The following is a 22,949-nucleotide window of genomic DNA, read 5'->3' as shown; positions in this document are numbered from 1 at the left end:
TTGAAAAAAAAAAATTTAAAAAAAAAAAAAAAAAAGACCGCGTCCAGGTAAGGTGCCCTCCTGGAGCCTCAGGTTCCGGCGCACGGTGCTTGCCTCGCGGTCAGGGTCCCTGTCCCCCGGCTCCCACCCCATTCTCCACGGCTCAGGCTTTGTGGGGCTGCCTGCCGGACTTCAGCTCCTCCGTGTAATACGACTAGTGCTGCTTTGAGGGGCCCGGGACGGGTGCGGCTGATGAGGTCACTGGACATCCTTTATCACGGAACTGAAAACAGGGGGCTAAGAGACCAGGCTCAGGCGGGAACACAGACCCTCCTGAGCGGGAGGTGCCGAGGAGGAAGGAGAGGCGGGCAGTGAAACACACACACACAAGAAGGTTAAGGTTTAATGCATCCTACAATTTGTAATAATGTTAAAGGCGCCCCCGTGGACACTGAATCCTAAGAAACACGTCAGAGGCAGGCTCGTGTGTGTGGCCGACGCGTGCTGGGCCCTGGGCACCGTGTCTGCCCCTCTGTGTGGAAAGGGCAGGGCACACTCGAGGTCTCTGGGGACAGAGGGAGGGTGCAGCAGGCAGATGAAAGCGGGCCCGTGTGAGAGCTCTCCAGGCCCTGAGAGCCTGTCCGCGTCCCCGCGGGAACCAGACAGCAGCGGAGCCACGGCCGCGGCAGGAGGGTGGAGGGAGGGCAGGTGCAGGGGGGAAGCTGTGAGTGTCAGCAGGTGCTGGGGCCTCACCCCCGGGGTTGAGCAGCATGCCACCGGCCTGGGGGCAGGCCGCCACCCCTGCGTCGGGGAGGGCTCTGCAGGCTGGATGAGGGATTCGTGCTTCCCTTACAACTTCCACTAAGGCTGTCATCAACCGCGGTCAAGGTCAATCCCCAAAATGCCAGAGGACCCCTTCCTGGGGCCAGTCCTGTTTGACAGCTGTTCTGAGCAGCAGCCCTGTCCCAGGCAGCACAGGGAAGAAGAGGCAGTGTCTGAAAAGTGCCGAGATAAAGGGGGCTGGGGAAGTTGCAGGGGCCACATTCACCTCTCTCTTTCCTGTATTTTGAACCAGGACCATCTTACATAAAAAACAAATTATCCTACCAGGTTCCGTAAGCGTGACCTGAGAGTCTGAGGTTTCTGGAAAAGTTCAAGATCTGTACCCCTTTCTCCTGGCATTCACCTCCTGTCTGCAGTACCCCTAGACAGGCACACGTCTTAATCCACTTAAGACTAAGCGGGGTCCTTGCCTCTCCTGTGGCTTCTGCCGGCCGTCAGGCCTCTTCCCCAATAGCACCTGCGAGAGGGGAGTGGGGGCTGCTGAGGCCGGAGGAGAGATTTGCAGCGGGGGCTCAAGTATCTGGAGGGCAGTCGCCTGGGAGAGGGGACAGGCTTATCCCGTGTGGCTTCAGAGGACAGAACTCAGACTCTGGGTCTGGCCTAACGAGAGAATGAGTACACTCCTCTAAAGTGGCCCAAACCCAGAAGGAGCCATTTTTTTTTTCAACGTTTATTTATTTTTGGGACAGAGAGAGACAGAGCATGAACGGGCGAGGGGCAGAGAGAGAGGGAGACACAGAATCGGAAACAGGCTCCAGGCTCTGAGCCATCAGCCCAGAGCCCGACGCGGGGCTCGAACTCACGGACCGTGAGATCGTGACCTGGTTGAAGTCGGACGCTTAACCGACTGCGCCACCCAGGCGCCCCAGAAGGAGCCATTTTTAAGACACACAGGGAGCTCTGCCAGTGGGGGCACCAGAGCAGACACAGACACAGCGCGTCCTGGGGGCGTTCCGGGAGGGTCTCCCATCACGCACGTTCTGGGACTTCTCAGTTTCTGAACCTCTCCGAGTCTGTACCTCTTGCACGTGTTCGACTGTGTGCCTGGTACCTGGTACCTGATGCAGTTTCATTAAATGAACCTAAAACTTCACGAGGCCAAGGTCTGGAAGCAATCTCCACCCACCTATGCAGCTTTGTTTATACTCAGTTCATTTGGGGCTTTTTTGATTGTTTTAAATGTTTATTTATTTTGAGAGAGAGGCAGAAAGAGTGCCTGAGCAGGAGACGGAGGGGGGGGGGGAAGGGGGGGGGGGGGGAGAGAGAGAGAGAGAGAGAGAGCGAGAATCCCAAGCAGGCTCCGCACTGTCAGCACCAACCCCAGCGTGGGGCTTGATCCTATGAACCATAAGGTCATGATCTGAGCTGAAATCAAGAGTTGGACGTTTAGGGGCGCCTGGGTGGCGCAGTCGGTTAAGCGTCCGACTTCAGCCAGGTCACGATCTCGCGGTCCGTGAGTTCGAGCCCCGCGTCGGGCTCTGGGCTGATGGCTCAGAGCCTGGAGCCTGTTTCCGGTTCTGTGTCTCCCTCTCTCTCTGCCCCTCCCCCGTTCATGCTCTGAGTCTCTCTCTGTCCCAAAAATAAATAAAAACGTGGGAAAAAAAATTAAAAAAAAAAAAAAAAAAGAGTTGGACGTTTAACTGGCTGATCCCCCCGCCCCCCCCAGTGCCCCTATGTTGTGTGTTTGATGGAGAAAGTGCTACGTGTTCACAGTACAAAGGGCTGTATGGGCTGACACAGGAAAGATGCCGACACAAGCAGGTGACAGAAAAGAATGTGCTGGTCACAGTCACCCTCACCAGTCCTTCCTGGGCCCCGGTGATCTCAGCGCACCCCCACAGAAAAGGAAACCCAGCCGGGGGCACAGAGAACCCGGCTGACCGCTACTCTGCCACGGGCCGGGACAGTGCGCGCCTTCGGGATTTATCACACTTTGTGGAAGTGATAAGTGTGTCACAAAATGAAGAAAACCATCAGGATTAGAGGCCTGTGTCTCTCACCCAGCTTCCCCTGAGGGCATCACAGGTGTGCGGGGAGTAACAACAGCTATGTGACAACAGTTTAAAGCTCTTTTCGTGGTGACAATCACAAGATGTCACAGCCTGTTTTCAAAATTAGATCATAAGTACCACGCCATTAAAGTTTTCGAGACCGTCCCTTCTCGGGGATGTACAAGGGTGAACGGTTTCTAGAGATGGAAAGTGAAACCATATCAAAAAAGAGGAAAAGAAAAGTTTTCCCGAAGGCTGAGAGCAAAGGGGAAGAGTAACTGCAAATGTCAATTGACGCGAGAGCTCGGCTTCCAATTTTAAGAATGAGACTCACACGCACGGTGGGGATGATGCCGAGTCAGAGTCCCATCCGCGGGCACAGGCACCAGCCACAGATCAAGGACTGGGCCGTCATTCGTGGGCTCAGAATGCTAAGAACCAGCTAAGTCTGGTTATGATAAATAATATATAAACACCTTTGCTTATTTTTCAGGCAAGACGTAGTATATGCATGTTAACAAATGCCAGGGCCTACGGCGTTCTGTAAAAACGGACGCTCGTGACTAACAATTTAGTAAGACTTCGCTTTAATTTCGAGGACAAGAGACGGTTGAATACCCGGGGGAGAAAAACAACACACAGAGATAACGCATCTTCGATCGCAGTTGCCCTTTCCAGAGCCGTCACCACGGGCCAGGCACCGGGAGGAGCGTGTCACGCGCGCGCGCTCCTTCAAGCCTCTGCACGCGGCCTCAGGGAGGCACAGCCCTCTCATGGCTGAGGAACCCGGGGCCCCGAATGCAAGCCTCACTCCACAGGTCAAGCCCACACACACTCCCGCTCCCTCAGCTTTGCTACCGTTAGATGTACTCGGTCTTCCAAACGGCTTGCGTAGCTCACGCACGAGGACGTGCACGTCCTTAAAACGTACCACTTGGTGAGTTTGGACGCATGCACCCGTGACACGCTCACCACGGTCAGAGAGGGAACATCTCCTTCGACCCTCCAAAGCGTACTCAGGCCCGTTCTAATCCCTCTCCCTGGCTCATCCCTCCCCTCCTGCAGCTGATCTGGCTTCCGTCACTATAAATCAGCTCGCGTTTTCTGGAGCGTCGTATCAATGGAACCACACGGCATGTACTTTGAGACTCGTCCACGTGGTCGCGTACGTCGACACCTCCTTCTTTTCCGTGACCTCGGGACATTCCACGGTAGAAAGCGTTTACACGGGAGTCATGGTAGGATACACGCACCTGACACCCGCCCTGTATTTTCCCATCTCTCCCAGGGACTGAAGTCACACGGGCAAGTTTCCTCCTACTCAAAGTTCAATCTGGTGAACAGAAGGGGCTTAGAAGGATCACGCTTCCTTGGAAGTTCAGATGCTGACCCGCGTGTGTCTGTCACAAACAGACAGGGTTCCCTGGCTTTTCCGACCCAAGAGGCGCAGAGGCACCGGGCCTGGAGGCGAAGGGCACCGAACGGAGCACTGGTTACGGCTTCAAGGGCCGTGGTCAGGCTGGAACTAGCCCCAAATGCTCCCAGTGGGAACCGAGGCACCTGACGTTTCTTTCTTACCTGTGCGCGATATGGTTCTCTAAGCTTTTAGCACCAGGCGCTACAATCTTTGACTCTTGTAGTACATTTAACACCTAAGGCTTTGTTCTTAGTCCACAGATAACCTCCTGAGGACGACTGGGCACCACCAAGCACTGCGGCCGAGCACCAGGACCCCGTCCAGGTACGGTACCTGCCCCCGCCGGGCCCGGGGCCAGCAGCAGGCCACGCGGCGACCTCCACGGTGCTTTCCTCGTGGGTGCAGAGAATCTATGGCTTATGTTGTAAACAGCGAGTCAACTGACTTACTCGTAATGAAACCCGTAACTTACACCACACCACGCACCCTCGACCGCTCGGTGTGAGCGGCACGGCCCCTCCTCGTGGCAGGCGGCAGGGAGAGCTCCCAGGCGGGCAGCCGGCCACCGGGTAAGCACACGGGACTCCACACGGGAAGGGCCACTGCGACCGCCACCCGACACAAGACAGAGTCCGCACATATCCCGGGACAGCGCGAGGGAGTCTGGGTGAGTCTGACTCCCCTCTTCACGGCTTTCGTGTTTACGGTGTTTTTGTTTACACTGAGCATTGATTGGTTTTTACTGTGAGAAAAAAACATTTTCCTTTTTAGAAAAGATACACGGCGGGGTGCCCGGCTGCCTCAGTCTGTTAAGCATCTGACTTCAGTTCGGGTCATGATCTCACGGTTTGTGAGTTCGAGCCCCACGTCCGGCTGTCTGGTGCCAGTGCAGAGTCTGCTTCAGATCTGCCGTCTCCCCCTCTCTCTCTGCCCTTCTCCCTCTCGCTCTCTCAAAAATAAACATTTAAAAGAAAAAAAGGCAAGAAAAGATACACGGCAATAAAAAATGAAGGCATTAACAAGAAAAGAAAAAATAGACAAAAGTGGACTTCATGCAACTTAGCAACTTTAGGGCATCAAAAGGCACTGCCCACAGGGAAGATTCCTGCAGAATGGGACAAAACTTTTTCTAATCATGTATCTGATAAGGGGTTAATATCCAGAATAAATGGAGAACTCGTTAAACTCAAAGGAAAAAACAACCAACCAATTCAAGAATGGGCAAAAAGTACGAGTGGACATTTCTCTGAAACCATACAAATGGGCCATGAGTACACGAAAAGATACTCAACATCACTCATCATCAGGGAAATGCAAATCAAGACCACGACAACACGGCACCTCACACCCATCAAAAACCCCAATCAAAAAACAGGGGAGCCTGGAGGGCTCAGTTGATGCAGCGTGCAACTCTCGACCTTGGGGTTGTGAGTTCTAGCCTCACGTAGGGGACAGATATCACTTTAAAAAAATAGTAAAATCAGTTCACCTGGGTCGCTCAGTAGGTTAAGCGTCCAACTCTTGATTTCATCTCAGGTCACGACGCCAGGGTCATGGGATGGAACCCCGCAACAGGCCCAGTGCTGGGTGTGGAGCCTGCTTGAGAGTCTCTTTCTCTCTCTCTCTGTCTCTGCCTCTCTCATAAATAATACAGAAATAAATATCTTAAAATGAAAACAAAACCAAAAGATGAGTGTTGGCGAGGATGGGGAGAAATTGGAACCCTCGTGCACTACTAACGGGAATGTAAAATGTTGCGGCCCCTGTGGAAAACAGGACGGAGGCTCCTCAAAACATTAACAATAAGGGCGCCTGGGTGGTTCAGTCGGTTGAGCGTCCGACTTCGGCTCAGGTCATGATCTGACGGTTTGTGGGTTTGAGCCCCACGTGGGGCTCTGTGCCGACAGCTCGGAGCCTGGAGCCTGCTTCGGACTCTGTGTCTCCCTCTCTGCCCCTCCCCTGCTTGTGCTCTCTGTCTCTCAAAGGTAAATAAACATGAAAAAACATTAACAACAGAATTACCATGTGATCCAACAATGCCACTTCTGGGTCTGTATTGAAAAGAACTGACAGCAGGGTCTCCAAGAGATATTTGTACAGCGAGCCCCACTCACAGCAGCATTATTCACAACAGCCGAATAATGGGTGTGGAAGCCACCCAGGTGTGTGGTGAAGAGTAAGGACATAAGAAAACACGACACGCACACGACAAGTGTCACTCAGCCTTTCCGAGGGAAGACATGCCGGCACCTGCTACAACGTGGACGAACCTACAGGAAGGACACGATGCTCGGTGACATCAGGCAGCCACAAAGGACAAACGCTGAACGACTGCACTTCTGTGAGGTCCCCAGAGGAGCTGAATCCATAGAGAGGGAGAGCAGACTGGAGGTTACCAGGTGCTGGGCAGGGAGGGCAAGGGGGTGTTGGTATTGACCGGAGGCAGATGTATTCTGTTTGGAAAGGTGGAATGAATTCTAGAGACGGAGGGTGGTGATGGTTGCGTGACAACGTGAATGTGTTCAATGCCACTGAACTGTACCCTGAAAAATGTGAAGATGATAAATGTTACGTGCATTTTGCCGCAATTTAAAAAACTGGCAAAGAAAAGAATGAATCAGAGCTCGAACAGCAGACTTGGAAGAATTTATAGGAGGTGCCATTGAATAAATAAAGCAAAATGCAGGGCAAGGTGTAAAAAACAAATATGTGAGTAAAAATAAATAAAATTTAAAAAAAAAGCAAGGCCTTAAAGGTGGGCGAGAAGTGCAACAAAGGCCATGACCTTAGAGCTGGCCGCTGGAGCCACACCTTCATCTCACAAGTCTGCACAAAAGTTCAACGGGCCGACCTTACTGCAATTAGTTCACCAGACCAATGTTCAAGTTTGAAACATGTACAATGAGAGGGTGGACGAATGACAACAAGACAGGTCCTCCCTTTGGGTCGCCAAACCCCGTGGGCCTGCGTCCTGGGAGCGTCGCCTCGCCCTGGAGCCCTGCCACGGAACCAGACCTGCCTGGGCCACAGCCCCAACCAGGCTTTTCCAAGTTGAGGTAATAAGCACGTCAACACCAGGCCGAAGCAGCGTTTACCGATGAGGCTGAGGCCACGGTCCATTTTTAACACCAAGGAGCAAGGGCAGTCCTTTGTGTGGTCATTTCCAACCTCAAACAAGCCACATAAAGGGCGGTTGTGGAGAGCAGGCGGGCGGAGCCTATCAAAGGGCCCGTGGGAACAGTCCCAAGAAAGGAACGGGCTGTGGCTCCTGCCAGGCACGCACGATCGCCAGTTCACAGCTTCTCAGAGGCGCGACGAGAACGAGAAGGCCCAAGATAAGACGACTACCAGACAGCATCGCCCACAAGTCTTACTGTTAAAAGGGATGGCAGCATCCGAATTTCTGGGTGACCCTTCGCTGCCTTCACGATGCAACAGCGAGTCCTGCAACAACACTGACCTCAAACGTGATATTCGTTCAAAAAACGAGGGCATTATTTCCAAACGTGAATCTCCAATTATTTCAAAAAAGCAGCCAACGAAAAGGGTTACAGCTTTGGAAGAAGCTGTAAGAAGCCAAGAGGAGTCGCTGAGGAAATGACTGACAATCATCCTGGCTCCTGCCTCCAGCGAGAGAACGGCCAGCAAAGTCCTGTCCCAAAACTTCGCCTTCGGGGCCCAGGTCTCTGCAAGGGCTTTGTCAAGTGTCCTGTGGACGCCACTGATAAGACAATTCAGTTTTAGGTTAGGTTTAGACCAAAAACACGGAGGGTGGCTGTGCAGAGTGGTTTCTCAGCCCGGGGTGGGGTTGCTGAACGTTCCTTTTCACACGCAGGGTGCGGCAGCGTAAGCCCAGAGAGCCCGCGCCCCACACCAGCCGCCCACCAGAGGCTGCTGGTCCCCAGGAGCCTTCACACCCACGGCGGGCAAAACTCGAGGAAGGCCGGGCTCCCTCCTGCCTTCCCTACAAGTGCGGGCCACACGGCCAGACCCACGTGAGGACCCTTGTAGGGGCACTGCCCACACTTCCAGAGCACAACCGATGACCACAGTATGAAAAGGTCGCCAGGTGTGTGCTGGTTAATTCTGTGTCACCCTGGTTGAGCTGCGGGCGGCCCAGATGGTTGGTCACGCAGCACTCGGGTGTGTCTGTAAGGGTGTCTGCAGAGGAGACTGACATTTGTTTGACTCAACAGACTGAGTAAGGAAAGTGGGGGGTGGGCCTCGTCCAATGTGCCGAAGGCCTGCACAGAACAAGGCGGTAAAGGAAGAGAGAATTTCCCCTCTGCCCGTCCCTGAGCCGGGACAGCTACAGCTGTCTCTTGGGGGTCAGGCCTTCAGACTCAGACGGGAACACACCATCAGGACTGCTGGACCTGAGCTTCTCAGCCTCCAGAATCACGTGAGCCAATTCCTAAAAATATATCTCTTTCACACACACACACCCCAGTGCAAGTGACAAACCAAGGAAACGTGCTGGGGCTCTCCAGAGAGCAGAGTCCGGAGGGGTGTGGGTGGGTGGGTGGGTGGGTGTGTGTGTGTGTGTGTGTGTGTGTGTGTGTGTACACACACCACACGTTACAAAAAGAAGCAATCACATCACCGAGAAGTGAAAGAAACAGATACTAAGTATTTGCCGCGGTGGAAAGGGATGCCGACTGACTGCGGAGTTTCAGCCACCAGTCAATAGAGTATTCCAGGGGGAGGGCAGATGGACTTTCCCCGTCTGGATACCCAGTTGCTCCGGCACCGTTTAAGAGACCTGTCTTTCCTGATTCAATCCGTTTGGCGCCTCTCCTTTTTCTTCTCTTTCTACTCAGGTTTACTGAGGTCTGACTTACATCAGCAATTGTCTGCAGAGTGTGAGGAGTTTCAGCAAAGATACACCACAACTAAGACGCAGAGAATTTCCTCCACTCTCAAAAGTTCCCTCCTTCCCCGGTGCCCACCTCCGGACAGCCGCTAATCTGTGTTCTGTCCTATGGTTCACCTTTCCCAGACCGTCACCTACATGAGACCACAGAGGACACAGCCTCTGCACCTAGCAAGACACTTCGAGATGTGTCCAGGTTGTGGCCTGTGTCAGCACGAAGTTCTCTTTGCCTGGCTGAGTAGTGTTCCACTGTGTGGATATACCACTGTTCACCCGTGAGCATTTATTTAATGGACTTGTGGGTTAGTTCCTTGTTTTTGATTGCTATGAATAAAGCTGGTTATCAACTTTTTTTGGTATACAGACTAGATTCCTTTTTTACGCTAAGACTTTTTTAAAGTTAGAAAAGTTGGTATTAAAAAAAAAAATCAAACAGATTTTTCAGTTCCTAGAAGGTTCTACAACATCAATAAAAGTAGATATGCGGGGCGCCTGGGTGGCGCAGTCGGTTAAGCGTCCGACTTCAGCCAGGTCACGATCTCGCGGTCCGTGAGTTCGAGCCCCGCGTCAGGCTCTGGGCTGATGGCTCGGAGCCTGGAGCCTGTTTCCGATTCTGTGTCTCCCTCTCTCTCTGCCCCTCCCCCGTTCATGCTCTGTCTCTCTCTGTCCCAAAAATAAATAAAAAAAACATTGAAAAAAAATAAATAAATAAAATAAAAGTAGATATGCTATAATAATGCTTAGGGACTCTATTTAAAGACCAATCAAACTGATCATCAAAAATATGATATATAAATCTCAGCTTATCAACGATTTTTCAAATAAAATTTTAAGGGCTCAAGTGATTACAGCAAGGCTGCATACAAAGTTAATATACAGAAGTCAACTACTTTCCCATATATCAGCAACGAACAAGTGGAATTTGAAACTAAAAACACAATTCCAGGGGTGTCTGGGTGGCTCAGTCAGTTAAGCATCCAGCTCGACTTGGGGTCAGGTCACAATCTCACAGTACAAGAGTTCGAGGCCCGCATCGGGCTCTGTACGGGCAGTGCAGATTCTCTCTCTTGTGATTCTCTGTCTCAATATCAATAAATAAACTTAAAAAAAAAAAAACCCAAAACTACAATTCTATCTACAATAGAACTCCCCAAAATATCTAGGTATAAATCTGACAAAATAGGTACAAGATCTGTATGAGGAAAACCACAAAACCCTGATGAATGAAATCAAAGAAGAACTCAACATACGGAGAGATATTCCATGTGTGTGGACAGAAAGAGTAAATGTTTGTCAAGATATCAGTTCTTTCCAACTTAACCTACAGATTCAATGCAATCCCAATCAGAATCCCAGGAAGGTACTTTGTTATTATCAACAAGCTGTTTCCAAAATTTCTACAGAGGCAAAAGACCCAGAAAAGGCAACACGATACTGAAGAACAAAGTTGGAGGACTGAATACGGGACCTCAAGACTTACCATAAAGCCACACTAATCAAGAGGATGTGGTATTGGCAATAGAGCAAAGATCAATGGAAAAGCACAGACAGCCCAGAAATCGACTCCCAAAAATACAGTCAACCAGTCTGTAGCAAAGGCAACACAATGGAACAAAGACAGTCCGCCTCTTCAACAAACGGCACTGGGACAAGTGGACACCCACATGGAAAGAGGAGTACGTGAAAGAATCCTGACACAGACCTTACTGCCTTCACAAAAATTAACTCCACGTGGATCACAGACCTAGATGTACAACGCGAAACTATAAAACTCCGAGAAGGTCACAGGAGAGGACCTACATGACCTTGGGTGCGGTGATGCCTTTCAGATACAGCACCAAAGACCCGATCCCTGAATGAAATAATTGTCCACACAAAGATGTGTCCAAGCATATTCACTGCTGCTTTATTCAAAACAGCTACAAACTGAAAACAACCCAGAGGTCCACCAACGAGTGAAAGAATAAACAAATCGTGGTGTGCTCATTCAGTGGAAAACCACCCAGCCACAGAAGAGAACGTACCACCAGCTCATGAACCAGTACCTGCAACGACATGGGTCAATCTCACAGATATTAAGCTGAACAGCAGAGCCCAGACACAAGTACATACCACATGATTCCACTTACAGGAAGTTCCCGAAAGGTGAAAACAGTGACAGAAATCACAGAGTACAAAGGAACAGGAGGAAACGTCAGGGGATGGAAATGTTCTATTGTGTTGACCATAGCAGTAGCTCCACAGGTAGACATATCTGTCCGCATTTGTTGAATTGTGCACTTACGAGGTGTGCATTTTGGGGCACCTGGGTGGCTCAGTCGGTTAAGCATCCGACTTCGGCTCAGGTCATGATCTCACGGTTCGTGGGCTCGAGCCCCACATCGGGCTCTGTGCTGACAGCTCGGAGCCTGGAGCCTGCTTTGGATTCTGTGTCTCCCTCTCTCTCTGCCCCTCCCCTGCTCACGCTCTGTCTCTCAAAAATAAATAAATGTAAAAAAAAAAAAAAAAGAGTTGTGCATTTTACTGCATGGAAATTATACGTCAATACACCTGATTTCAAGAAAAAGAACGTTAGCAGTCTTGTTAAGTCAACCTCCAGAAGCTCAAACTCTCTAACGTGAATACCATGAACTAGCTCTTAGTTCACAGGACAGGAACACAGGATGAAAACACCGGCCCCAAGGTCCTATAGACATTTACAGATCAGGAGGAAATGGGCAGGAATCTGGAGGCCAAGGCCAGTCTCTGCTGAGTGGCCCTGGGACATCACCTCAAGTCGGAGCTTCAATTTTTCGCCTATGAAACCAGACCCCCCCAAGGCCATTTTGCTCACCAGAGCGACCCAGACTATGGAAATGAAAACATGAGCTAAATATATTATAAAATATTAAACCACCCCCTTCAGCCCATACCACTGCACTTATTTATTTTTCCATCTTTATCGGGCCCTCAAATATTTGTATTCCATAAATATACCATGTTATTTATTTTTTATTACTCATACTTTCTACCCATAATTGGTTATCAGCAAAGGAATATCTATGCTTTCAAATGACTTTACAATAATTACAAGAGCTAATATGTTTTCAAAAGTGCTATTGTAAATGCTTAGATACATTAACTTATTTAATCCTCACACTGATTGTGGTTAAACTAGGACAGAACATTGAGGCAACTTGCCCAAGTCTACAAAGCTGGCACCTGTTCAGAGCTGACATTTGAACCCAGGCAACTGAGTTAAGAGCCTACCTTCCTGGGGCGCCAGGGTGGCTCAGTTGGTTAAGCATCTGACTCTTGATTTTGGCTCAGGTCATGATCTCACAGTTCACGGGTTTGCGCCCCACACTGGGCTCTGTGCTGACAATGCTTGGGATTCTCTCTCCTTCTCTCTCTCTGCCCTTCCTTCACTTGTGTGCACACTCTCTCTCTCTCACAAAAATAAACTTCAAAATAAAACAAAACAGGGGCGCCTGGGTGGCTCAGTCGGTTGAGCGACTGACTTTGGTTCAGGTCATGGTCTCACGGTTTGTGAGTTCAAGCCCCGCATCAGGCTCTGTGCTGACAGCTCGGAGCCTGGAGCCTGCTTCGGGTTCTGTGTCTCCCTCTCTCTGCCCCTCCCCAACTCATGCTCTGTCTCTCTCTGTCTCAGAAATAAACATTAAAAAAAATTTTTTTTAAACAAAACAAAACAGAGCCTACCCTCCCAACCACCACACCCTGCCAGTTTCTATAGTGCACATTTAATGCAGAATTGGTTGGTTTTTAGCGGACACTCAGATTTCTATTACCTTTATTTCTTCTTGTACCAATAACCAACTTCTGACCATCAAATCAAACGACATGACCTTCATTAAGAAGTCCAAGAATGGGGACACCTGGCTGGCTCAGGCAGTTAAGCGTCTGACTCCAGCTCAGGTCATGATCTCACAGTTCATGAGTTCGAGCCCCACACTGGGCTCTCTCCTGTCAGCGGAGAGCCTGCCTTAGATCCTCTATCCTCCTCCCTCTCTGCCCCTCCCTCCCTCACTCTCAAAAATAAATAAACATCAAAAAAAAAGAAGGTCCAAGAATGTTTTCAGTTTTACTTATTATGCTACTGGCAAAAATACCAGAAACTACCCACTCCTTTTCCAGCTTTACAAATACTACATAAAAAGCAAAGAAATCACTACGGTACCCATCGCTGTAGCCTATAGAAATATGGAAAGCTTCCGTGAGCAGTCTCCACATTTATTCTCTGAGCTGCATCATCTAGCATTGGAAGTGATGCTTGTGCTGGATTAAAGCCCCCGGTGCAAAACAGATGTGCGTCCGATGCCACCAGCATCAGGGATTATTATTATTAGTTTATTTATTTATTTTGAGAGAGCGAGCCAGAGTGGGGGAGGGGCAAAGAGAGAGAATCCCAAGCAGGCTGCACAATGTCAGTGCGGTGCTGACACAGGCCTCGATCCCACAGACCGTGAGGTCATGACCTGAGCCGAAATCAAGTCACCCAACTGACCACGCCACCCAGGCACCCCTAGGGGTTATTTGTTTATAGAATCACTTCGCTGGTGTTCAGTTCACCCTGAGAACTACTTCTGACAGCGGCTCAGATAAAATTAGGAAGAAACGGTCACAGTGATGGACTGGAAGGCTGGTGTGCGTCCCAGAAGACCTGGATGAAAATCGAGCCTGAGCTGCCCCCCCCTCCCCCCCGGAGCTGAGCCCAGGACACAGAGGGCCATGGGCGCACACTGGTCTCCCGGCCCCTGGTCTCTGAGCCCCACCGGTAACTATCTCCAAGAAGACGGGGTATCAGGGCACGCGTACTACACTCCCACGCTAGATTTCAAGTTCTGAGAGGACAGGAATCATCTCTTCTACCTGCTATATTCCTCACAAGACCCAAAATTTTGCTGCATGGCACTTGACTCTGGAATCCAAACGATCGCTCTCATTTCTCAGAGTTCATTCGAATGAATTATTTCAAGGGAAAATACTGATGCTAAGTTCCACCACAATTAGTTTAAGAACCTGCCTGGAGCTTTACGTCCGAAACCCATCCAGACTCTAACCTCTTCCAGGCTTTCCACCGCCCGTCCCTGCCCCCCACCCCGGTGCCGCCAGCATCAGCTCTCACCCGCAGCACTCCAACTGTCTCCATCCAACCTGCTCTCTGCTCTTGAGCCACACAACCACTTTCAAGGTGGCAGTCAGGCTCATCCTATCCCAAGTCAGACCACACCACATCTCTGCTCAAACCCCTCCGGTCACTGGAGTCCGATGGCTTCCCACTGCAGTTCCTACAGGCCCTACCTGATGGGATCCCACACCCTCAGCCCTTCCATCGCCCCCCCTCACGGCCCTGCCTAGATGCACCCAGGGGCTCCACCCCGCACGTGCTTCAGGTTCCTGCTCAAAGCTCACCTCACCAGGGAGGCCTCCCGGGCCACTCCCACCCTCCAGACCTGCCTCCTCTCCGTGGCTTGTGTCATCCCCTCCAATATCGCACGTTCTCCGCTTTATGTATGCATTGCATCATCTGTCTACACTACAATGTAAACTCGAGGAGGCACGTATACAGTAGGTACTCAATAGAGTCTTCACGCCAATGAAGACAACAGATGAACACAATGACCCTGATTTTATAATTCCTGAAACTGGCTGACAGGTAACGAAATAACGGTGCTCCTTCTGCTTTTGAATATGCTTTAAAACCCCTTATAAAAAGTTAAAAAGAAAAACAAAATAGCTAAAAAAAAAAGCGCCAACACTGCTATGTGACCACAGCCAGGAGACAGGATGCAGAGAACAATGACAATGATGACAAGGAAATCAGAACAAGTAAACTCTTCCCAGATAAGGAAAAGGGCACAAAACACAGGCAGGACCAGGGCCCCTTCTTCCATGAGAGCCGGAAGCTTAGTGCAACTGTCTCTATGTTTATCAACGTTACTTGCACTCGTTTATGTTAAATGATGAAACCGTTCTAGGGAGCTGATTACAGAAGAGGGCAGCCCCCTGGCTTTTCGGCGTGACCCGCCCCTACCCTGCTCCCTCATTCTTTTTAGCAGAATCTTTGGTGTTAGCTCCGCCTCCGGATAACAGCCTCCTGGGCCGTAAGGGGATCAGCTTTACCTACTGGCTTCCTACTCGGGCAGGTGGGAGGGTAGTTTCCCCAGCCTCCCCCCACCACCTCTGCCCCCCTCCCCAGGCCCTGCTCATCCCCACACGTTCCCCAGACGGGCACACCGGCATTTCAATTAGAGCAATATTCCACGTTTACACAAATTATCATCCTGGAGCAAAGGCTATTCACAGCTGAGCCTTGCAGTTCACCGTAATTATTCTTCTTTCCCTGCACAATGGTTTATTTTCCCTGGAACTCGTAACAGTCTTGCGCTCTCATTTGCTTGTACTCATCCAGCCCCAGCCCTGCCGGCTGGCTTCATCCCCTCTCCAGATGTTGTAGAGGATCAGGCACCCTGTGGATTTCACCTGCTCCCTCCCCCCCCAAACTCTCTCCCGGGAGCCGGCTGACGGGTCAGGCCTGCTCTGCACACCTGCCGCCTCTCTACCTCCTCCGGGAAAGCCCCCTCTCCTCAGGCTCTGTCTAGACTCACCACCTCATCACGGGAGAGCATGCCTGTCCGTCACTCCCGTAAAGTAGGGACGCAAACTTCGGGGGCGTGTCTGCAAACATCCTTATTCCGCTCTCCTTTGCCTGAGTACAGAGTTCCAGGTGGAAAATGTTTTCCTTCGCAATTCTGAAAGCCATGCTCACCTGCTTTCCACCTTCTGAGGTTGCTGCGGACGGGTCCCCCAAGCACCCTGCTCCGTTTGTGATGCCCTCTTGGTGGCCTGTGTTTACTCTTTTTTCTAGAAGCCAGCACAGTCCTCTGCCCCAGAGCCCTGAAATTTCACAACAGCGGGCCTCGGGGTGGGTGTGCACATCTCTCTCTCCACCCACGCTCTCACTACCCAAATTCTGAAACCCACAGCCTCGGAGGCGTTTCCAAATACATCCCTTCCTTGTTTCCCAAACTCTCACTCGTTACTGTGGAAACGCGGCAACCCTCACTATGCAAACCCGATCCCTGTGATGCAAGGACCCACCCCGGGAAGGGAAGAGACAAGAGAGTGAAGGATACCTGCCTCCCCCCCACACCGCCCACCCCCAAGGCTGGCCACCTGGATGCCCCTTCCACACAAAGTTTTGGTTCTAGGACGTTCTCGTGCATCGTGCTGTGGACGGCCCCGTCCTATTTTCTGTTCTTTCTCACTGACGGGGATCATTCAGCTGTCAGCCTCCTGATTGGATCCCTTACCTTCTTCCTTGCTCCCGCTTCCCACCTCTGCTTTTCTGTTCACCTGCCTCAGTTCCTCAACTTTACCTTGCACGCACTCACTGAGCTTTCATTGCTCGCATTGTTTTCTATATCCAAGACTTTGCGTCTTGGTTCTTAGAGTGCTTCCCCTGCCTGTTTTTATGGGGCAGCCTGTTCCTGTCTCTTATCTGCATGTGCACGTCGGTGACAGGCGGCTTTCCCGGTCTCCTTCCCGCACGCTCTCCGTGGCCTGCAAGCGTGTTCCTATGCCAGAGGTAGGGCACCAAGAGAACTTGGAAGCTTTGAACCGTGGTGGGGGACGTGATCAATTATGAACTTCATTAGGAGGGGAACCTCTGACGTCACTACTGTTAGGTCCTTTCTCTGGAGCTACTCATACTCCCCAGAGACCCTTCCACCGTCCTGCCCGAAGGGAGCAGTGCCAGCCGGCAGTATTCTGGGAGCCACCGACCCCCTTCGCTTCATCCTCTTGTGTTGTGTATAGCAGGGCACACCCCCGCCCCCCAACTCTGCTGGGCATTTCCCGTTCCTCTCTGAAATATCCACAAAGTTCTCTAAACAGTTACAGAAACCGCCACCCCGGTTAGCGGCGGGAAGCACCGAGTTGCTGTGTCAGCCGGCGCTGGGCACATCTACTGGCAAGGGGCTGGAGAAGCGGCCGCCCCGGCTGCAGCCACAGACACTCCGAGCAGGTGTGAAACCAACTGCTGGTTTCTGATGAGAAAGAGACAATTAAAGAATCGAAAATCAGAGGTAAGCTGTGGTTTCTTAAAATGATAAACCAGCAGCATCTGCTTCAGCAGTATCATTCGGCAGATTCTCCTCCACAAGTGGCACTTGAGCCTCCGGATCTTTCTAGAACAGAATCACCCATCAGCCGTGGTGACACGCCTTTTTTCCACCACCTTTCCCTTCCTGGCGAGTGCTCCCCACTCTCTCTCCAAGAGCATGTCTCATCAGGAGGGCCCACAAACACCACGAATCCTGCGAGCCTAAAGGTCACACGTGCCGTGACGCCCCCTCCACACCCGCTCCAGCTCTGTCCTTCAAGCACCCACGTGAGAACTCTTGGCTGCTGGGGCATTTTTCCTTTCCGCTTCCCCACACCCCGCGCAGGCCATCACACACACGGTGGGCTCTCCCGTGTCAGTCTCGTGACCACCCCCCACCTCTGGCGACCTCTGTCCTCAAGTCATTCCCCCTACACCTGTACCCAGCCAGTCTCCAGCTCCCCGCACCCCGAGACTGCCTTCCACGGTATCGCTGGTGCTGCCTTTCTGAAACACGGATCTATCACCCAAAACCCCGACTGCCCCGTCCCCCTCACCGAAGGTCAGGGTAACAGCCCAAACTCTAGAACGGCATTCAAGGCTCCTCGGTAAGAAACCTCTTTTCAGCTCTAGCTTCCACCCCATTCCTCAATCCCCCTCTCACAATGAATGCAGGGACTTCCTGCCCCCCAAGCACCCCATTCACTTCCCTGTCTCCACACACCCTTCTGCCTCCACCTGGAATGTTCTCTCCAACCTTCACTCGTCCTTCAAGGCCCCCGAAGCCGTTATGTCGTCTCCACCATGGAAAACTCCAAGGCCAGAAAATAAACCTCACTGACCCCCCTTCTTCACGCTCTGCGAATAATTGCCTAGATCATCTACTGTGAGGCCACGCTGTACGATAATCAGTGTCACCATAACTGCCAGCAGCCAGCCCAACGTGGCATCTTGCAAATGATCAGGGGCTGCAAGTCTGCTGAAATGATGAGGCGGGCCCAGGGCGGGTAACGGGAGCGGGACCGCGATCAGTGCCGCGGGCCTGGAAATACCAACCCAAAGTCGGACCAACTACTTTGCCAGAAACGACACACCTTTGCAATTCCATGCAGACGCTCTCCGGATTCACAGCAGAGGCACGTTCCGGGGTCGGGTCCTAGGCCTGGCTATCACTACTGCGGGGGGCAGGTGCACCTAAGTGTATCAAACCAACTCTCGGTCACCCCGATCTTCCACAACGTGCAGTTGTACCTCAATTTTTACAAAATGCCCTAACATCCCCGTGTCCCCCCTCCTTTTTCACCAGACACCAGCCCTGACTCACACTCCCCACGCCAGATGTTCACGGAAAAGGGCGGCAGGGCGGCCGCGGGTGGGGGCAGGCGAGGACCCGCGGAGCCGCTTCCCAGGCGGCCCTCAGCCCGGACCCACACTTCAGGGGGCACTACCCTTAAAGATGCGTGTGCAGCGCACACCCCCATTCATGCCGGGCCTCCTGAGTCCCTCCCGAGTCCAAGCAGAAAGTAAATAATTTAATAAATCGCGGACACACTGTGGCTTGTTGTGCTCCGCGCCAGACGGAACCTCGGCTGGAGCCAACCGCCTGCCAGCGATGTCCCGGCGGCCAGGAGCCCGAGCTTTAGATACAAGTCCCTCTGTTAGCGGCCAGTGCGTGGCTTCCTTTCGCTGGAGAGGCACAACTGCTGTTTCCGAGCAGGGGATCACTGGAGTGGTCCGCCTCCAAGCCCCCCCACCCCCACCTCCCAGCGGTCGGCCTGGGGTCCCCGGGGTGGGGGTGGGGGCGCCCAGCGCAGGCCTAGCTGGGGTCCCCGGGGTGGGGACGGGGGCGCCCAGAGCAGGCCGAGCTGGGGTCCCTGGGAGAGGAGGGCGCCCGGCGCAGGCCGGCCTGGGGTCCCTGGCGGGGCTGCCCCGCGGCGACCCGCGGGAGGAGCCCCCGGTCCCCGGTAGGGGCGGCGGGGGGGGGGGGGGGGGGGCTCCGGCTGGCCCGGGGTCCGCGCGCAGGGAGCCTGCGAGGGCCCTCGGAGCACTGCGGCGTGAGGCCCGGCTGCGAGCACCGCCGAGGGCGCGGACCGGGAGCGCGCCTGCGGAGCACCCCACCCGCCGCCGCCCTGCAGCGCGGGGCAACCTGGGGCTCAGAGAGGCTGCGAGCCGGGCCAAGGTCACACAGTGGCCGGCGCGGGGGCTCGGCCCGGGGCCGCGGACCCACCGGGTGGGCTGAAGGAGGGAGCCAGAACCCGCCCGCCGCCCGCGGCCCGCACGCCGCCCAGCGCCTCGAGCGCCTCAGCTCACCTCACTTCACCTCACCTCGCGTCGCCGCCGCCGCCTCACCACCAGCCGACCCTCCCGAGGCTGTCCCTCCGCCGGCCCCGCCCCCCGAAGCCCGGAGCCCCGCCTTCCGCTCCACGTCTCGCGAGAAGTCGCGGCCCACGGAGGGGCCACGGAGGCCGAGGGGCGCACGCTTTCAACGCGCCTGCGCCCTCCGCACCCCGCCCCCGCCCTCCGCAACCAGTGCCGTGTGGCGCCGTATTTACAACCCGCGATCGGCCCCGCCCCCCGGCGCCGGGAGCCCGCCCCCCTCCCCAGCAGCCAATCCCGTTCTGCGGGCAGCGGCGTTGGCCCCGCCTCCAGCGGGTGGGCGCGCGGCGTGCGCAGGGGGCGGTGGGAGGGCCCCGCGCGGCGCCACTAACCTGTGCTTACCGGGCGCCTGCTGTCTATCGGCTCCTTCGCGACCTCCTCCGCCTGCAGAGCATCTCCGGCCGGGGCCTTGGGCGAGTGACCGAGCCTCTCCTGGGTTGTCCCCAGGTTTGTCGGAGAGGGTGGTGACTTCACCTTGCAGGCAGGTGCGAAGCGCCCCGTGAGATGCCCACTGCATAGCGAGCGCTCGCGATCCTTGCTCTTTGTATCCATGGCTTTTCCTTAACGGAGGTAATAGGTACGTAACAGGGTTGACCATCTTAGCCGTTTTTAAGTGTACAGATCAGCGGCGGGAAGTACGTTCACGCTATTCCGCAGCCTCCGCCACCATCCACAGGACGTTTCCACCAGTGATGGTTTCACAGCGGACTGCCTTCCGAGGGGAGGCTCTGTCTTCACTCTCTTCTTGCCCAGCAGTCAGTCACTACGGAGTCTCCACCTGCTGAGTCCTGAGACACAGAAGGGCCCTGCCCTCCCCGAGCTTTTAGCACGTGAGACGGCAAGCAAACAAGGAACCCGACCGCTCCTTTGCATCAGATTAACCGCGGTCAGGCCTCTCCCAGCATAGACACAAAAATAAAATCAGTATCCTTTGCCCATTCCAGCTATCGCTTCCTCAGCTAACACCTCAAAGCAGTGGGTGGTCTCTCTCCACAGTCTCCTTTTCCCTAAGTCCCCTTCACTCCACTCCCTGGGAAAGAGGTCCCCTTCAGCAGGCAGGCCGTGCTGGCACAGGGAAGGATGGCAGAGGGCAGGTGCACACCGGGAGGGATGGCCAGGACAGGTGCACACGGGGAGGGATGGCCAGGGCAGGTGCACACGGGGAGGGATGGCCGGGGCAGGTGCACACAGGGTGGAATGGCTGGGGCAGGTGCACATGGGGCAGGGGCACACAGGGAGCTGGGAAGACAGTGGTGACATTCCAGTTCTTAAGCTGGTGACAGGTGATGGATAGGTCATTTTACTAACAGGATTCAAGACTTAAGATACGTGTTTCGCCTGTGTGGTTTTGTGTGCGCATCATTTTGCTCAGCCTGTCATAACAGAGTACCACAGGCCACGAGGCATAAACGACAGAAATGCAATCTCTCTCCGTTCTGGAGGCTGGGAGGCCAAGGGGCTGCTTCCTTCAAGGCTGGGAGGCGCCTCTGTCTGGGGCCTCGCTTGTGGGCTTGCTGGCCGTCTTCTGTGTGTGTGGTCACATTACTTCCTTCCATCTCTGTGTCCACATTTCCTCTTTTGTAAGGGCGGAGCCACACTGCATGAGGGCCACCCTCATGACCTCCTTTTAACTTGATTTCCTTTGCAAGGATCCTGTCTTCAAATAAGGTCACATCTGAGGTCCTGGGGTTTAGTACTCCCACATGTCCTTTTAAAGCCCATAACAGTATTTATGAAAAATTATAGAATGAACTGTTTTAAAATGTTATTTCCCTTGAAACATTTATAAGAATGGTTACAGTAAATTTTTAAAAACTGGCAAAACCTAGTGCCAATGAAGAGAGTGCGCGGCTGGAGCCCTCCTACATTGCTGGTAGGAATGCAAAATGGCATAGCCCCTTGGAAAACAGTTTGGCGGGTTTGTAAAAAGTTAACAGTAACTCTACCAAGCAAACCAACACACACACTCCCGGGTATTCGCCTAAGAGAGATGGAGGCTGACATTTGCACAGAAGCCTGAATGCAAGTATTTTTAGTGGCTTATTCGTAATTGCCAAATACTGGAAAGCACCCAAGACTCCTTGAGCTGGCAAACGAACAGATAGACTGTAGGACGTCTGTACATCGGGACACTAACTCAGCAGTGAATACCAACTGGTGTAGCAACACAGGTGAACCTGAGGTGCGCTCCACGTTGAGCCAGCCTCAAGACTGTATCCTGCGTGATTCCATTTAGAGGACCTTCTGGACAAGGCAAAACGAGAGCGACAGGTGCTTTCCGGGGGGGAGCGGTTGGGGGAAGGGCTGAGTACGGAGGGGCAGAGGGAGGTTTCAGGGCTGATGAAACCGCTCTTTATCTTGATGGTGGTGCTGGTGGTTCCTGGACTGTGTTGGTCAAGATTCATAAAACTCTGCATTCAACAGGATAAATGTTGTCCTATATACGCTGTGGCTTCATTTTGAAAATCTTTTCAAATGTAGTTTTCTCCCCAGCCAAGATTTTCCTCCTTAGGAAGAAGGGGTACATAATGAAGATTTAAATGAAAGCATTCAGAGGTGCTCAATTAATGTTTCCTCCGGGCCAGCACTTCCCAAACGACGCCCTGAAATGGTGGCCTGCAGAGAGGGCTATAGGGTACCCCCCTGGATGAGATAAAAGTGTTCCCCGGCCAGATAGGAGCAGGAGACAGGTAATAAAATTTCAAAGGTTTAATTACAGCCAGACTTCTCAGACCTTTCACCAGAATAAGGTGTGGTGCAATTTTAAAGAGTGTTCCTGTGAGTTGCCTACATCTGGGGGGCTTGGAAAAGGTTCGTCTGAATTACCTAGACATTCAGGTGCCCAGGAACCACAATCTCACGCTACCAAAGCCTTCCTGGGAACTTGAACAACTCCAAGACCACGCGGGGAGTGCCAGGACTCAGGCTGAGATGAGACCACCCCTTCCCTTGAGCAAAATGGGGAGGAGAGAGGGGGAGCAAGACCATAATGTTGCCAGGTCCCCTTTTGAGGTGAACTGTGCCAGATCGAGCGAGAGGTCATGGTCGCAAAACACCGTGAATGTGCTAAATACCACTGAGGTGTTCCCTTTAAATTGGTTGATTTTTATCTCATGTCAGTTTCACCTCAATTAAAAAAAAAAAAACAAAAACAAAAACATAAAAAACCAACCCTCCGCCCAGTTCTCCCCTTAGCTGTGCACCTGCCCTCACTGAGATAGCCACACATTCTCTCCTTGTTCCCAGACGAGGTGGCAGAGGCCCAGAGAAGTGAACCAACTATCCAAAGACACACAGCGGTGTAAGAGGCAGAGTCAGGACCAGAAGCAAAGGCGGGGCTCCAGAACCAGCAACGGCCTCCGCTCC

General features: G+C 52.9%; 1 protein-coding gene and 1 long non-coding RNA gene across 5 annotated transcripts in view; one reads left to right on the top strand and one right to left on the bottom strand.

Annotated features, from left to right (window-relative positions):
- Window positions 1-19,613, bottom strand: part of CHST12 (carbohydrate sulfotransferase 12) — a 21,494-nt gene extending 1,881 nt beyond the window's left edge. The window contains exon 1 of one of the 4 annotated variants that reach the window (XM_040455730.1): window positions 19,518-19,613. The gene's annotated coding sequence lies outside the window, so the exon portion shown is untranslated. Of the gene's footprint in view, window positions 1-15,872; window positions 15,971-18,301; window positions 18,325-19,517 lie in introns of those variants that run through there. The other 3 variants (XM_040455731.1, XM_040455732.1, XM_040455733.1) reach the window with 3 other exon arrangements.
- A 229-nt stretch (window positions 19,614-19,842) lies between these two features.
- LOC121017502 (uncharacterized) lies at window positions 19,843-22,305 on the top strand. Its single transcript, XR_005784782.1, has 2 exons — window positions 19,843-20,068; window positions 20,172-22,305. It is a non-coding gene; the product is annotated as an uncharacterized LOC121017502 (long non-coding RNA).
- The last annotated feature ends 644 nt before the right edge of the window (window positions 22,306-22,949 follow it).

This window comes from Herpailurus yagouaroundi, unplaced genomic scaffold (assembly GCF_014898765.1).
Source record: "Herpailurus yagouaroundi ecotype Mexico unplaced genomic scaffold, PumYag 216, whole genome shotgun sequence".
In the NCBI taxonomy this organism is placed as follows: Eukaryota; Metazoa; Chordata; class Mammalia; order Carnivora; family Felidae; genus Herpailurus; species Herpailurus yagouaroundi.
The sequence above is the reverse complement of the archived record's forward strand: the minus strand, read 5'-3'. Positions and strand labels throughout refer to the sequence as shown.